We start from the raw sequence: 18,523 nt of genomic DNA, 5'->3' as shown, positions 1-18,523 counted from the left end.
TTTGAGAGAGAGAGAGAGAGAGAGAGAGAGAGAGAGAGTAAAGATATCTGTCATTTTGCATGTCTGTCAACACTGACAGAAAGATTACTGGTAATAGTATGTATAAGAAAACTACCTTGGTAAAGGAATGAAAGCGAATAATAATAATAATAGTAATAATAATAAACGTTATACGTAAGAGTTTAAACTTAAGAAGAGGGCAGCAGAAATATGGGACTCAGTGCGTCTTGCCACAGCCCCCCCCCAACCCCCACCTCCAAAAAAAAGGCGGGGGGCGAGAATGAACCATTACTTCTACCTCTGTTACGCTAACGCTGCTGCTATTTCTAATAGTATTTGTAATAATGACATGAATATAGATAGAACTTGTAGTTCCTGTTAAACTTGTTCGGTTTTGTCTCCTAGAATTTTTTTTACCTATTTTCATATTTTGCTGTAAAATCACCAAGGACTGTTATTACATAATTCTCCTTATTCATTCCATTGGGGATTTGCCAAAACTGAATTGAACTCGCCAGACATTTTTAAATACTTTTCAGTCAATCTCGTTTAAGATGTGAAGTCTTTTTTTCCGCCACATAATACTGATCGTTGGTGAAATAAAGTTGTTTTGCAAAATAATTTTCTCATGCTTTCATGAATCAATTTACTTTTAATCATTTGCTGCACATTGATACAAGTTATTACAATATTACTGAAAACTTTAACGTTCCAGCAGGGAAATATTAACTTTCTGCAAGTGACCTTTGGTTTAGAAAGGGGAATGAGTCATTTATCAAAAGAGTAATAACTTAAACTTTGTGGAATCAATCTCCCATTGCATTAAGAGTAATCAACTGTTTTGTGTTTGAAGATTATTCATTTGGTTCCTCTTGCGTCAATGTGATTACATGTCTCGATTCATCTAATCGTCCGATCAATTGCTGATTGATGATAAATGTAATCCGTCGTTAATTTCAGAGTTGTCGCGTGACCATAAACTAACAGATTATCGATTATGTTTCTTGAATGGATTTGAGGGATAGATACATTAACGAAAACTATTTAGTCTTATATAAGTACTCAATTGTTCTTGTGGAAATAATATAAGCAAGTAAACTATATTACTTTAGACAAGGCTTCTGCAAGATTTGCTGTAGAATCAGCTCGCTTTAAATGCTTAGCTTCTCCCTTTCCTGTTATCAGAGATTTAATTGTGATGGTTTCTTCCATATTAGGCGAAAAACTAGCAGCGTAAAATATGATTTGGGCATAGAAATAATATTAATCTTAATGTTTTCATAGTTGAAAGATTATAAAGACAAAAAAATTATTAAATTATACGACACGAAATTTAAGCTAATAATCGCTTCTTATTGGTCAGATACTATTTGATCATTAAATTCGAGTTTTCACCTAGTCCTTATTAAGTTCTTGTCATTATATCGATTTATTAAATACATATATGGAATTTTTTTTAACTTATTATGAAATTGGTATTTTGATTTAACACGTCAAAAACCTAATAATTCCTTTTTCACTTTAAATATATATATATATATATATATATATATATATATATATATATATATATATATATATATATATATATATATATATATATATATTTATATATATATATATGTATATATGTATATATATACATATAATGAAAATAAAGTCCTTGCTAGAAAATCATGTAAAAACTGTCCCTGAAACTAAATTCCAAAAATTTTTGATTAATCAAAATATTGCTGAATTAAGGGACAGTGGCCGAAATATCACAGGGTAAATAATTACCAAACACTATTCAATCAATTAGTGCTAATTAATTGGTAGTCTTGTCACAATAATCAGTGCTGATGATCATTAGAGTCACAAATGATTGACATTATTGCGCTAGAACTAATGCTGACAGTAATTATAATTTTTGTTTTTATAACAGAATGCCATCGCTTTATTTTGACTGTTTAGCTTAAAAGAAGCAGATGCTGGTAATGAACGCTCGTTAGGATTTTATTGTAAAAGGTCAGATACATTTACAGAAAAAGTTAGAATGAGTCAATTTTATTTTCTTATTTTCCTATGATTTCGAATAACTAACATTTGTTTCAAGGATGAAGCTGAATTGGTCATTCTGGGCATTAGCAAATCTATTCACTACTTGTGTATTATGACCGTTTCTGTTTTAGAAATAGCTAATTAATATTTCAGTTTCAACTCAGGAATCAATTTCACACCTTGAAAAATAACCACCACTACTACCTCTACTACTAATACTGATAATATTAACAATAATAATAGTAATAATCCGCATTGAATCTGTAACTATTCCCAGATGCTGTGTAAGAAACTTACTTTTTGATCAAATAACAATAACAGTAATATTGAGTACTGAATCTGTAACTATTCCCAGATGTTGTGTAAGAAACTTACTTTTTTTATCAAATTATTCGAGTTTTATTCAGAAAATATACTTACTGACTCAGGAAAAATCAAAAGTACCATGAAGGACTGAATCACAAGTAAGAGCGCGACCACTGACGGCAAAATGTGACACTGACGGCAGCTCTCTGTCAGCCTGTCAGCCTGTCAGCCTGTCAGCCTGCCTCTCTTTGATACAGCACCATCCACTCAGGTAATGGATCAGAGGAACCTCAGTGCCTGTGTGTAGGTTTCAAGAGAATCTTGGTTGACGGAAGCCTTTCAAAGGCTCTCTCCGCCTTCGAGAGGATCTACTCGACAAATTCCTACATCAGAGAGGCTAACGCTGGAATTATGCCGATTAATAATAAAGGGTTTCGTCGTAGTTGAAAGGAGTAATGGCTACATTCTCAGTGTCCTTAATGCTCCCAAGGTTGTTAAAGCATGTGTTCTTAATTTTTTATCTACCTAAGATTTAAAAGAGAAATAATTGGTAAGAGAGGGTTTGATTATAATAGAAAAGGAGTAATGGCTATATTCTCAGTGTCCTTAATGCTCCCAAGGTTGTTAAAACATATGTTCTTAATTTTTTTATTTACATAAGATTTAAAAGAGAAAATAAGACTGCTAAGGAAGAGTTCTTCGTCACCTTTATCTGTTAGATCAAAGTAAAAGAAAAAAGGAATGTCTACAACGCCTATTTTCCCTAGCATCAAGTAAAAGACAAAATTAACGAAATCTATCTTCTAAATTTAAACAGGAAATAGAATAACAATGGAATTACGATTCAAAAGCTACACGGGCTAGACAGAAGGGACTCATCAAAACACTCCCATGTATCAACAACACGCTTCCATTCTAAAAATAATTTATTTCAAGAAATATTTCACACTCAGCAGATTCACTGGAGTGCACGCGCTGAGCGCCAGGCTTTTCGTTTCCTGTTTCAATTACCATGACACGTGCGGACTGTTTTCCTCGAGAATAACCTCTCTCTCTCTCTCTCTCTCTCTCTCTCTCTCTCTCTCTCTCTCTCTCTCTCTCTCTCGTGTGTGTGTTTTTGTCTGCGTTTCTTGGTATGAGTGATACTATTTTTAGAATATATCAATTTGCACATCAATTGGATGTAAAGGAATGTTTTCATCTCAAGAATAATTGCCTTTATAAATTCTTGTGCCTTGAAGAGTACAGAAGGCCTGTTGGACACTTCTGAATAGTAAAGGGCGTCTGTTACAATGTAAACAAAGATTTCGGCACCAAGAAGTGAGCTTATGAAACCACTGACGAGAATCACAGAAGGCTGGCTGAGAAACGAGATTGTAGATGTAACTGAAAATTGTGCGTCCTTCAGACACCGATTAGCCGGAAAGACCGCACATTCTGGTAAGAATGAAACTTCCCAAGACATGAGAATTTACTCATAACATTGGCAGCAGAATTTAATGTCTCTATCACCAATGAAAATAACTGATATTGATGGTCAGGAGCCAGGATACGGATACGAATTAACTGGTTATCAAAGGATAACAATATATATGAGAAAGAGCAACCATTAGCATATAAAAAATATTCTATTAGTTCTTCATTAGAGGGGTGGGTAGAGCTTTCGGCTAGCCCAGCGTTCGACTTTCCGAGCGGCCAATGAAGAATTAGAGGAATTTATATCTGGTGATAGAAATTAATTTCTCGTAATAATGTGGTTCGGATTCCACAATAAGCTGTAGGTCCCGTTGCTAGGTAACCAGTTGGTTCATAGCCACGTAAAATAAATCTAATCCCTCGGGCCAGCCCTAGGAGAGCTGTTATGCAGCACAGTGGGCTGGTTAAACTAAGATATACTGTACTTAACTTATGACGCCGACTAAACGAGAGAACTTAGTGTTATCAAAACCTGCGTTGCATTAAATGGTTTTCGCTATCGGCTACCTTTTGATCGTCTGTACTATCATGGAACGTGAAAAATGTCAGTTACAATCAATACTTTTATAGTATTTGGCAACGGATCTAGTTTCATATAAAAGGAGTCTTTATTTCATTCTAAAACTCTGATAAAAGTCTAATCGAGCGGAAACAATCCAATTAGGAGAATTCCCGTGAAATTGAAGTTACGGCTCCTCTCGCTCTGAATCCCCTCCACAGAAAACGGGCAATTTCCCCGCTCCCTGTATCATTTATTAAACCCGACCTAATCTCAAAAAATGTAACAGAAATAAGAAAAGGTAAAACTGTCTGGTCACTCTTAATAAAACACTTATCTTTTACGACCCGTATTTACTGTTTCCTGCGTTCTTCTTTAAAGGAAGGAATAAGTCTTAGTATATGAGGTTTCATGTAATGAAAACTTGGTTGGTAGCTGGGAGCTGTTTGCTACAGACGTAATTGTGCTGTGTGATTGTGCAAGTCATAACGGCGCTTCTGGGAAGGCAGCCAATTTTTACTCAAAGCTGGAAGATTAGTGGGTGTTGCTTTTACTAGAATACGAACGCATTCAAGCCTGTGTTTCGATCTCGGCATTGTCCTATACACAAGTAAAAAAAAAAAAATAAACTAATGTGCCAGGTTCCAATCTCTTCAGAATCCATAACCACAACCATTTCTGTACAGCTAGTCAGAATGTTTAAAATATATACGATGAGGCGGAATTTCGTAATATTGGGTGTTTCATTAGTAATCATATTCAGAACTATTTGGACATAAAATTTCATTGCGTGAACGTTCTATTTACCCATGTGAAAGTCGCTATTAATCGTTAATTTTATTAATGGCTCTATCAAAATATTGTTTTGGGGGAAAATCAATTCATAATTTAGGAATTCGGTAAGCAGTACATACAGACGCAGACACGCACAAACATATACTCTCGCGCTCATGCAGAAAAACGCACAGGAGCTCGAACACACACAAATACATTATTTATATATATATATATATATATATATATATATATATATATATATATATATATATATATATATATCATATATATCTTGATATATATATATATATATATATATATATATATATATATATATATATATATATATATATATATATATATATATATATATATATATACATATATATATATATATATATATATATATATATATATATATATATATATATATATATATATATATATATACAGTATATACAATCAGTAAGCTACAAACGTCCTTTAATATCAATTCGCTCTACCTCGGAAATAATATATTTTCATATATGTTACCGAAGGGGAATTTTTTAGTTGATAATAAGTTCGTCCTCTCGTAGTGGGTTAAAATGCGTCCACTGTAGTCCTGAGTTCTTGTCTTCGCTGGTTCGAGCCCACGAGACGACGAACTTATTATCAACTAAAAAATTCCGCTTCGGTAACATATATGAAAATATATTATTTCCGAGGTAGAGCGAATTGGATATTGAAGGACGTTTGTAACTTACTGATTGAATATGAATCACGGTGATGTGATAAAAAAAAGTCATATACAGTATATGTATATATACTGATTATATCTGTATATATATATACATACACATGTATATATATACAATTACATATATTATGTGTATGTGTGTGTATATACATATATAGGTGTGTGTATATATGTATGTATCTATGTATGGGAATAACTTGATAGACGTGAAGCCTAATTCACTGACAGCCGCTTTTAAACCAGGCAACTGTTGGGATCCTAACAGACGCAGAAGCATTGATCAGTTATAATTCCCCTTGGGTGTAAGTAATTCCAAAATTATGGTAAAATCGAAAGCAAACGTAATTTGTGGCAGGATATTTTTGAAATTAGATGTGCCGCGTGTTTATAAATTACTAAAATGTATAGAGTTAGACATCTATAAGTCATATTTATATCAAATTTTCTGTTACTTAAGCTGTTCTTAGTCACCTTAATACCTTAATGCTATTCTCATTGAATTTTATTACATTTTTATCTTCTTATTAATTTATTGTTTTTTTTTATATAAATGAGATCTCTTCTCCCAGTATTTCTCTTCGCCTTCTCTTACATCCCAATGAGCACCATATTCTTTGGAAGCTAGAATTTCAAGTCAGTGGCCCCTGTGGGCTTGTTCCATATGAATAGGGTTCATCTTCTGAATAATAATAAATAATAATAATAATAATAATAATAATAATAATAATAATAATAATAATAATAATAATAATAATAATAATCGTGAATATAGAAACGTCGCGTTAGACATCAATAAGTCAAATTTATATTAAATTTTCTTTTCCTGAAGTAAATTTCATTCACTTCACTATGACGCACTACTCTGACGAGATATCTTTGTTTTATTCCCAACAGGTAGAAGCTTTTCCCTGTTGTTTACTCTGTTATTCGACTGACATATGATCCTCGTGTGTCAAATATTTCCAGTTTTGGAAGAAGGATTTTTCTCTGGGAAGTGCTTTGTCATCCTTCAATTTTGCATTTTATCCCTCAGATTCTTGAGCATGGAATCCTTCACTCATTCCGCGTCTGAAAATCTGTCAGAATGGACTCAAATATTTTTTTTAGTAATACCACACTGATGACTGTTTTGTGTTGAGTTTGAAGTTATGTACACAGTTACACCATTTCTTGAGTTATTTTTGTTTAACAAATTAATTTCAAACAAGCGTGGTATATTTCAATGCTCATTTTGATATCTTAGAAGGAAGTTAGGTCATATATTAATTAAAAAGTACAAAACATTCGCGAACGTGGAATGAAGATTGGTACGATTAATTAGAAAGGTCTTTGTGATGCAGAATGCGAAGGTGTTCCTTTGGTAAAGTAATTAGTTTTGGGTAAGAACAAGTTAAGTATGAGCCGATGTTTATCCGGCGCAATCAAGTTTTCTGTACTGCGTATAATCAAGGCTACAGAAAATAGATCTATTTTTCTGTGGTCTTGCTATAATGCTGTATGAGCCACTGTCCATGAAACTTTCAGCCACGGCCCGGTGGTGGCCTGTCCTATGGCGTTGCCAGACGCACGATCATGGCTAACACTATCCTTAAATAAAATAAAAACTACTGAGGCTAGTGGGCTGCAATTTGGTATGTTTGATGAATGTAGGGTGTATGATCAACATACCAATTTGCAGCCCTCTAGCCTCAGTAGTTTTTAAGATCTGAGGGCGGACAGAAAAAGTGCGGACGGACAGACAAAGCCATCTCAACAGTTTTCTTTTACAGAAAAGTAAAAACGATAGTGATCATACGACATTAGCTTTAAAGTCTGCGTACGTGTTTCCGTATCTGACTGATATTTTCATGAACTATTTGTATTTTCTGGTGATTCCAGGAAATTTTTATAGCAACGTACTGGTGCACGGAAGCTTTCATTTATCCAAGGTTCATTAACAAAATGACATAAACTCGAAGTGATGTTCTTTGATAGGACAACGATTGAATGAAAAACTATATATATATATATATATATATATATATATATATATATATATATATATATATATATATATATATAAAATGATGTAATCAAGAAATCCTTTGCAACTCGAAAATAAGAAAATAAAGCTCATTTCCCTGAGAGAAAACAACTATATTCCAAATATAATTCCTTTCCTTTCTTGTCTAGGTGAAAAGTGATGAAACAAGGATACAGCGCAATAAATTCATTTACGTAAGGCATTTTGAAAACTATTTTCGACCATAAAAAATTCGTTCAGGGCTGCTCTTCGCGCAAGGAAAACACTTTCCTCGCTCATCAGCAAATGAATTTCAGGATTCCTTTCCAACGTTAAAATGAAGTTTTAAACAGGGTCAGGAATAGACGCTTTAAATTCATTATGATTTGCCTGCATTAACTGGAAGATCCAGGGGCTGGGAGGGTGAGCTATGGTCAGTCAGAAGGACGCTTCAAAGCACTGGAAGTGGATTTGCCAACGCAAATTCCTGTTATAATGGGATTTTAGTTTTGAGGGAATCATTATTCGACCAGAACCTAAACATTTATGTGATACAGAAGTTGGATTAGTAATAGAAAAAATAAAACAAACTATTGAAAAAATACAAACAAGGTCATAAGAAATGCTTTTGACGAAAATAGTATCGATTAGAGGAATAAAGAACTAAAAATTAATGCAATATAACTAAAGGCCTGGAAAATACCTTGAATATTTACGAACTTCTATACAGTATGTTAAACGAATAAGTAAAGAGTTTCATTACCATTCACTCTAGTTTATCTAGTTTATTAAAAAAAATCAAAATCATTAAATAAATAAATACATAAGTGTAAACTTTCAGGCTTCGTTTTACACACACATATACATACATTATATATATATATATATATATATATATATATATATATATATATATATATATATATATATATATATATATATATATATATATATATATATATATATATACACACACACACAAGTAAAACGAAGCCTGAAAGCTTACAGATGACTATTTATTTACATATTTAATTATTTTGTTTTTCTTTCAAGAACAATCCTTAAAGTTTTCTCCTTTGAAACTGGTGTGATAACATAATCTTACCTGAGATATAGTGCAATGTACATCAGTCGGGATTAATTTGCTGGGAAACTTGTGTTACGGAATGGCAGTGGTTAATCCCACAAAGACAACGATACCCCTACATTTCCCATACTGGAAAGCGTATTGTTATGATGCAAAGAGAATGTTGCAATGAGTTTCTCCCTTGTCTCTCGTAATTCTGCAGGGCCGCTGTTGTCCCGAACTAATTCGAGAAAAAAATGATAATAGGTTTACCACCAGACATCCATTATGCAATGGATTAGGCTGATGATGTATGATTAGAGGTAGGCAATTAGACCAAATTGATGGTGACCAACGCGGCTCTGTCAGTCGTAATGGTGTGGAATGGAAATTCAAACATAATCAGTGTAAAATGTTACTTTACGATTAATATCTTCATGACGTTATGTTGAACACAAGGTTTATTCAACCGCGCTTTGATGCAATATTTTTTCACTTACACAGTATATACATATTTACTCGTATATATATATATATATATATATATATATATATATATTATATATATATATATATATATATATATATATATATATATATATATATATATATATGTTTCCTGATATGATGTGGTACAGTAGTAGATCCTGAATGCTCAAAACGTCTTGGATGCAAGCTCAAAATAACAATATGGATGAGAAGTATTATCTAGTTTTCTTTTGCTTTAATACACGCACACACACGTGTGCGTATGCATATGTATATGCAGTACATGTTTGTGTATATACGTGTTTGTATTTATATCTAAACTTTCCTTCGTTAAATTTCTGTACGCAATTATACTGTTCTCGTCATTTATTCCTTTCTCTTATTTTGCGACCTACCTTATCACTCATGGTAACTGTAATTCATAGCTTTCTCACTTCGATACGTTTTCATTATTTCATCTCTGTGCAGAAATCTTTCACAGCACCAGCGTTAAAGGTTCACATACCTTGCGCCGAACCCTTTTCTGTGGATACTGCGAATGCAGCCTATTTCAAAAGGGTTTTCTTAAAATTTCTTTTCATTTTTATTCAACAACTGCGCGTTTTTTCAATTCGTATAGAGAAGAGTTCGCGCAGTGGCCATCACATGCATTTCAACTTTTAGTTTCCAGGCACTATTCAGCACCGTTTGCAAGTGCCCATTTACGTCACGTACATTCATATATAGGATATTTACGTGCTATATTTCCTCTGTAATTAACTCCATCTGAAAACTGTCGCTTCTTAAGAATATTTTACTTTAGGAAGATGAAGTATTTCCACCTCTACGATTATAACCGAAAGTCCCAATATTAATAAAAGTATTCTAGGCCTCCTTCCAAATGAACCAACATTTCCGCTTCAGCAATTCCAGACAAAGAAACGCCATAACTTTCGAAAAGTAAAGCTGCGACTCCTTTCCAGAAGACGACATATTTCCCTCCTCGAAAACTTTGAGCCAAAAGAGCAGTGAGCATGACGAATTCCCTTGTATTTCTTTCCTTGATATCCGCGATGCATATGCAAATATGTTAGGGAGATGCGTGTCCCACCTCCATAAAGGCGAGCAGGGATGTCATATGCGCCTCTCTTGCCAAGATGTTGAGGAAGGCCTGCACTTCAGGAGCGACTCTGCATTTCAGATGCTCAAAATGATGTTTCTGTAGAACTAGGAAAATTAGGAGACGTGAAGGCTGTAACGAATCCCACTGAGGGTAATGACTAAGCTTTCTCAATGATGCAGTTTGTCTACCTATTTCATAAAAAAGACCAATACATTTATCAAACTGGAGGAGAGATCCAAGTCGTTGCGTATCAAAACCAAAAATAAATAAATAAATAAATGAATAAATAAATAAATAAATAAATAAATAATAATAATAATAATAATAATAATAATAATAATAATAATAATAATAATAATAATAATAATACCGTTTTTACAACCGTTTCCAGTTTCTGTAATGATACGTACGAGCATAAATATCTATGGCGGATATAGTTAAATTTCATTATTTAAGAATAAGAGCAAAGGAACAAATGAAGTACTGAGTATTTCGTTGAATTTGAACTATGCTGGTATACATAATAATTAACAACTTAGATATTATATTATATTATATATTTAAAACATACAAACTTGCTTCCATCTCATGATTCGTCCATATTTCTATAACCTACGTCGTCAGACAACTAATTAATTAAATAAAAGCAATAAAAGGAATTTCAAGAATACCCACAAATACAAAAAAAAAATAAATATTTAAAAAGATATTTACACAAAAACACACAAAGATTAAAGGTAACTGTTAAGTCGAAAGTTTCCTCCGTGAAATTACATGGAACATTCACTGCACTGGCTTCTACACATACAAGACCTTGAATTAAATTCTTTTGTCTTAGTGAATTTGTTAATTTTTTTTTTTACTAAACATCTATGACTCCACATACGTATAATCATATTTTATAGAAGCAGGAGAAACATTTTTTCCTCTAAGGCTACTAACCTAACATTTAAGTCAGGTATCACCTAATAATAATTACATAGAGTTACTGTGGAATCTTTAACTGTTTTATTTATATTTTTGAGTTTATAACATTACAGTTACATCCGTATTGATAGCATTTTATTTGAAATAGAGAAAAAGATAACAAAAATACTAACGAAAGATTATCAATTACAGAAAATCTGATATAAATGAAACACTGTTAAGAGTTTACATCATTTGACAAGTGTCTTCATATTACAGAAGCCACCAAGGTGAATTTTTTTTACCTAAGATTGTAACGTACCCAAAAATAATAAGTAAATTGACATAACAAGTAAACAAAATACAAACACACACAGCTAAGTCTATGATAAAACCCTCAGTTGATATTCATACGGAACCCACAGGCACCATTTAAACACTGTCAAATCTCCCATAACTTGAAAATATATTGTTTTCGATTCCTTGGTCTTCATTATAGAAAATTTCGAAGCTTACTTCTTTTTTCTTTAAGTTTTTATCCAATAAATTATTTACAAAAGATAGCAACAAATCTCGAACTACATACATTTACATCTAGAATACATTGCTTTCAACGTTAAAAAAATTCCTTGTGAAATGCTTTAATAATTTGTCTTTTAAAATGGTTTCTATATCTCTTTGCTTCCGTATAATGGAAGCTTTTATTTTATTTAAGCTTACTCATAATATATAACATCGGATAAATATTAGGAGAAAGTATCTTGTTATCTGGATCTTGCTAATTAGACCTTATGTTCAGGAAAGGATAAGCCTCTGCAATAGGTCCTACGATGAATATAATAATTTCGTACCATTATTCATGCCAGTAAAGAGGCCAGCTTTATGTTAATCTGTTGCACTACGGCGAGGTTAGAAATCGCTTTCTGTGTGAATGGAGTCTAGTGCTGGGATCATTTTCATTAGTGAGGCAAAAGAGGCGTAGAAGAGTTACTGCAGCATTATGTGAACTGGCTTAATTGAGGATCGGCGGTCATTATTAAAGCAGAACGAGAGAGCGAAGAGATCATTATCTGCGGAGCTGTTGAAAAGCATGCAATTTTGCCAAGTGCAGTTGTTAATGATACTTAATTTACACACAAACATTCAGATTGACCCGTAGGGCAAACACACTCACCCACACTTATTGCATTATGAAAAATAGGCTTGGGATGACTTCCTTCCCAGGAGATTCGAACTGCAAACCACTAAAGCAGTAAGTCGAAGCTTAGTCCATTCACCTTTACATATATATATATATATATATATATATATATATATATATATATATATATATATATATATATATACATATATATATATATATATATATATATATATATATATATATATATATATCCTGTATATACATACATACACACACATATGTATATATATGTATATATATATATATATATATATATATATATATATATATATATATATATATATATATGTGTGTGTGTGTGTGTGTGTGTATAAATATAACGTAGTTTATTACTTAGATACTTCACGTTAATTTACCACTGGCACACATATATGAGTACACATCAAGAACTTATGAGTTTTTGAGCAAACTTGTAGTTATGTATATTACGGCTAAATATGATTAGGCCAACGTCAAAAAAAATGTTTTCCTTGAGTTACAGCCGGTAAAGATTATATTATGAAAACGATAGTCTGAGACCTCTTGTTTAGTAACAATTCAACATGTTTCATTTTACCTAACAGTTTTAATTATACTGTTCTAGCCATGACATGAGATTAATTCTTTTTAAATGGAATATTTTATATTTAAAGATGAACGTTTGTTCTGCGCAGGTAAATTCTGTGATCTGAGGCTCTTTCCTCGAATCGGATGTTTGTTTTGAAATTCCCAGATGGTAAGCTGGGACTGAGTTTTCCCGCACGGTATGCTAGCTGTCTCATTCGTATGTGAGAGATGACGTCTTGAAAGGGAATTAAAGGCTCAACGGTCTTTCATTGGATTTTGCAATTACTGCCATCCTCCTCCCACAAAATAACTAACTATAACGAAACATTTTCCCAATATAACTGAAGTTAGAGTTAAGCAGTTACGTTTTATCTCTCTCTCTCTCTCTCTCTCTCTCTCTCTCTCTCTCTCCTTCCTTTCTTTTTTTTTTTACCCGTCACACTCATCAACCTTCCAGGAAAAATGCCAGCTGGAAAATATAGACGTTCATTAAAATGTGTTCATCTCCGTACTGCTAAATGGCTCGTCTCGACGTTTTCAAGTCTCTGATTTCGTTTAATTCCCTTCGCACATTTCCACCACATTTTCTCGACGTTTGCTGAGGTACGTCTCTGCAATCAGTAAAATTCGAAGAGCATTACGCCTATTCCGAGCCACAATGTCGGCCAGTCATTGTTTGCTGAGGTTCGTTAAGAGAAACGTCGTTTTGAGATTTGGGTCTTATCGAAAGTTCCCGCTGTCGAAATCCATTTAGTTGAGCCGCTTCGTCTGGGGGAAAGTTGCCAGTGTCTGCCATTATCCAAGGATCCAGCCACATCAGGAGATGAGTCGTGGTTTCGACGTTTGTGGAATGAACTAGAAAGTGAGTAAGCCTCTGGTGTATCCTTTGTTTTTATATTTTTACGAAATTTTTACTTGTTAATAAAACTCGTCGTAAAGAGCATTAACTTGGCTTTTTAATGTGTATACGCTCAGTATAAGAAAAAGAAGCTGTCATAGGAATTAATCGGATTGCTTGGGTTGAAATAGTGTAAAGCTATATTTTCAGCGTTAATTCCGCTTCGTTTTTACATCTTACAGGAGAATATTATCACTTCCACTTTATATTACCTGTTTCAAAATATTCAGCACAGCCAGATTTAGGCCTGAATATGGAGTATTGATGAATGCAGTCATGTTATATTTAATGCCGTAATTTTTCTTCATAATGTAGCCATCATTTTCTAATAAATATACATAAAAAAGTTTCTTGAGTGTGTTCGTTAATAATTGTTGAATAAATGGTGTAAAAACTCTTACGTATTAACAAAATTTTTGCTTTGTTAAGAGGATAATCGGCTTTATGGAACAGCTATACTTATTTCTCGTGGCTATCTTTTAATGCTAAAGGTTATTTAGTTTATACAAGAAATTCTTACCGCACCACTGCCCGTTGTATAAACATGCAACGACTCCTCTTCTACGTGGGAGAATTGAAAAACAAATACAATCACTTTTCACTCTTGACGATTTGCAAAATAATATCGTGATGACAAAATCGATGATGAGAGGCTTTTTTCCGATATTTACAGAGATCTTTTTATCAGCCAAATTCCTTTTAATCGGATCTAACCCGATTAGACTTCGCATTTCCACTGCAAATTTCAATAGTTCCAGCCAACTCCCAATGTGGAAAAGATGGACACAGTTAACTCAAATGTAGATTTACCGTAAACAGCGATGGAATAACAATAAGTAATTTTCTTCTCCATTCCCTGTCCGTTTATGTAATTTCGTAAAAGCGTAAAATATAGAATAATCATTCGCATATGGTTTCCATCAACAGTTGTATATAATGCCCTCTGGATCACTTCGGGGTATGTTTATAGAAATCGGATGTGTTTAGTAAGTGTCGTTCTTCACGTCTTAGCTTATTTCTAAATAAGAATTCGTCTTAAAAATTGACTGGATGTTTTTGTTTGTAAAAACATATAACAGCATTTAACTATTATTATTAATCTAAGTGTTTCTTTATTTAATTGTGAATAGAATAATAATATATAATGAACATATAGTTGAGGTTTCAAGGATGTCATTTAGTGGTTTTCATCTCCGGTCCAAGGTTCTTCATTTTCACCTTCCAATTCTTGCATGTGAAATATATTCTTATAAAAACATTCAGCAACGCAAAACTACTCACGTAAGTCTGTGAAAACATCCATCAACATAAACTATTCAATTAAGTTTCGAAGAGAGCAATCGTGGTTTCTTTGACCCCGTCTCCATAAATATTTTTTGTTTTCTTTCGTCAGAAACTCTAGCTCTGAAGTGTGAGAGAGAATTCTGCCTCATTTCTGGAAAGTGGCTGTATGAAGCCGACGGGTAATTAGAAGAAATTTAAACCCGCTGATGGCAGGCATTAGGCTAATTAGTGCTTTGACGGTTTACATATTCCGTGTTTTATTTCAGGGATGGGTTGTAGATTCTTTTGGACTTTAGCAGGAAAGTTGAAACAAAGGGAGGATATCAGTGTTTTCTATTCCAGTGATTTTCTACTAGAGCCTTAGTGGTTTGCCTAATCAGTTGCAACAATTCTCAGTCAAGTCTTTTTGCTTCCCTAAAAATTTCTCATTTTCCTATCTCATTCACTCGTCTCAAGGCCTTGGTTGCGTTTTAAAGATAATCTCTCTCTCTCTCTCTCTCTCTCTCTCTCTCTCTCTCTCTCTCTCTCTCTCTCTCTCTCTCTCTCTCTCTCTCATGCCTAATAAGTTGCAACAATTCTCAGTCAAGTCTTTTTGCTTCCCTAAAAATTTCTCATTTTCCTGTCTCGTTCACTCGTCTCAAGGCCTTGGTTGCGTTTTAAAGATAATCTCTCTCTCTCTCTCTCTCTCTCTCTCTCTCTCTCTCTCTCTCTCTCTCTCTCTCTCTCTCTCTCTCTCTCTCTCTCTCATGCACAAAGCTGAACATGTCCTTCTCTTTCTTCCTCTTCCATTACTCTGTTTCCAGTGGTTTAGTGTTGTTATGGCATATTCTGATATTTGCTTTGATTCACTGCTTTATTTTCAACTTCATAAAACGGCAGGAAGCACTTTCTTTGTCTTAGGCAATAACTTTCTAATATAGAGAGAGATACATTATTACGTCATATCAAAAGGGCTCACTGAAGATGATAGCAAGAGATGTCCTAAGGTAAGAATAGCATTTTGTAGATGGCTCATCTGTATAAATGTGTACGTGATAAGAAGAAAATAGAAAACTAGATTTTACATCTGGGTCTTTTCTCTTATTACCAATTGGAACGTAATTGTTTGTCGGCGTTTTATCAAAATATATATATTATTCAATCTAAGTTTATCGGATACGTACTGAGGCAATAAAAGGAAAGACACTTTTCAATCAATTACTATTTTGACTGAAAATATTTACAAATTAGCCATGAGATAAATGTGACCTTGGTTCAAGAGAGAGGGGTCACGGGTCAATCAGCCTTGCATCAAGACTAACACCCACTGTCCCCATCTCCTCTAAGTGAAGAAATGACTTACAATTCCATCGCAAAAGATTCTAAGAACATGGCATCCTGAAGCGCTGTACAGCTTGATCAAGCAATTATCAGAATTTTTCTTCCTTTCCCGTGATCGATTCTTTCTGTTGTAGAATTGCCTCTCGCTCTCTCTCTCTCTCTCTCTCTCTCTCTCTCTCTCTCTCTCTCTCTCTCTCTCTCTCTCTCTCTCTCTCTCTCTTTTAGGTTTTTATTGGCATTGAATATCGTTTTCAATCTTCGCTCAAATATCACCTCTCCACTTGACATTTAAAACTCCCCTGTTAGTCCCGTTGACTGCATACCTTGTTGAGTTAGCTGGCGTACATACACATTTACACACACGCCTAGGTACACGTACACAAACATCCATGCACACACACAATTATATATATATATATATATATATATATATATATATATATATATATATATATATATATATATATATATATATATATATATATATATATATAGAACATTGTATTATAGAAAGTTTTCTATAGGGTGTGATTTATATATATATATATATATATATATATATATATATATATATATATATATATATATATACATATGCATATACTAACCTGTTAAATGATTACACCCGCAGCCTGTAAACATGTAATTTCGTCGCTGCGATATACTTTATCACCCATAATAATTAGTCTTCATGGCTTTCTTGCTCCGACACTTTTTGTTTATTAATGTCTTTACTATGCACATGCTACGAAGACAGCTTGCTTCTTATCTTTTCGTTTGCATGTTGCAATCAGTGGCACTTTTATCTCTATGAAGAGCTGCCTCGAATATCGTCTAATGTTCAGCGAATTTTATTTTCCAGACGCTATAACATTTTCATGTGCCCATTCAGATTACGCGCAGTCATGTAGAGTAATTCAGTGGAGTAATTTTTTTTTTTTTTTGCAGAAAAGCTACACTAAAAACTGTTGTTCCCTCAGATAAAAAAGTATTCTTCCTCCTTGAATATAAAACATTTCCACTTCAAGAATTTTAACCCTATGCCTCAATAGTAGGAAAGATGTGCCGTTCTTCCACTCACACGATGGAACACTTCCACTTGATTGATTTTAAACCAATTAATGTCTTACCTTCAGAAAAGTAATGGTGTTCCTCCTTTCCTGAAGACAAAACATTTCCTCTTCAACAACTTTCCCTCGAAAAAGTGTTTTGCCTTCATAAATAAACAACATTGTTATTCATATCCAAGAACCCCGTTTTTCGTAGACGTGGACACGACTAAGAAACGCATTTTTTTTTTTCAGTTTATCTACCGTATAAATATAAATTTCTCTTGCTGAATTATGTGCCATCTCCAAAAAGCCGAGTCTATGAATTACTGGCGAGATCTTGTGAAATCCCCTCATTTGTCAACACATTAAGGGGAATCTCCTCTTTTGGAGTGACTTCGCGTTTAGATGCTCAAAATACTGTTTGCAGAGAGAGAGAGAGAGAGAGAGAGAGAGAGAGAGAGAGAGAGAGAGAGAGAGAGAGAGAGAGAGATGTAGTGAAAGTTGTAGTTACGTCTACTTTGGGTATTGACTTAGTTTTGTCACGGATATTAATGACAAGAGTATAAAAAATAATAACAAATATAATGATTATATTAGAGGAGAGGTCCAGAAAAGTACTGGGTTATAAAAGAATGCATTAGATACTTTATTCATAAACCCCAACCTGCCTTTCATATGATATACTAAAGGTGAGATACTTGTTATTTGCAAGCCTGGCTACATGTGGCACGTACACACTGAAACCAAAAGTTTGAAAAACAAAGGTAAAATTTAAGCATTTATTAATTCATCGAAGGAATATACTGTTGTCCATCAA

The sequence above is a fragment of the Macrobrachium rosenbergii genome, chromosome 44, assembly GCF_040412425.1.
Source record: "Macrobrachium rosenbergii isolate ZJJX-2024 chromosome 44, ASM4041242v1, whole genome shotgun sequence".
NCBI classification, from domain to species: Eukaryota; Metazoa; Arthropoda; class Malacostraca; order Decapoda; family Palaemonidae; genus Macrobrachium; species Macrobrachium rosenbergii.
Note: the sequence above shows the minus strand (reverse complement) of the source record.